The 368-nt window shown below is 50.5% G+C and overlaps 1 protein-coding gene across 8 annotated transcripts in view; it reads right to left on the bottom strand.

The window, feature by feature from the left end:
* LOC107263850 (fat-like cadherin-related tumor suppressor homolog) overlaps positions 1 to 368 on the bottom strand; it is a 217,462-nt gene that overhangs the window by 63,875 nt on the left and 153,219 nt on the right. The gene's annotated exons all lie outside the window — the stretch shown is intronic.

The raw sequence follows: 368 nt of genomic DNA, 5'->3' as shown, positions 1-368 counted from the left end.
ACCCCCCCCCCAAATCATGAAGTATTGATCGAATACATCGCGACGTTTACGACAGTGCGAAACGGGCCACTCCGGTACACCACGCCGGTAAAACAATTAAATGTCTCAGCGAGGATGAGGGTTTTGAAAAATTTCGTTCCCGCGACCGCAGACATTGCGGATATTCTCAAAACGTATAATTAGACTTATAAGGGACGCAAAGGGCGCGATGGGTCAGACAGCGCGGACCCATTGATACTAAGCGAGGAGAAGCTTAACGAAGCAGCCAGGGACCTTGAGGATAGCCGGAAGAATTGGAACGGTGGGTGGTAGGAGCTCGGATGGTGGTGGGGTTGCGAATCTAAGGGATGAAGTGAGGTATAGATGTT

The sequence above is a fragment of the Cephus cinctus genome, unplaced genomic scaffold (assembly GCF_000341935.2).
Source record: "Cephus cinctus unplaced genomic scaffold, Ccin1 Ccin1_scaffold0167, whole genome shotgun sequence".
NCBI lineage: Eukaryota > Metazoa > Arthropoda > Insecta > Hymenoptera > Cephidae > Cephus > Cephus cinctus.
The sequence above is the reverse complement of the archived record's forward strand: the minus strand, read 5'-3'. Positions and strand labels throughout refer to the sequence as shown.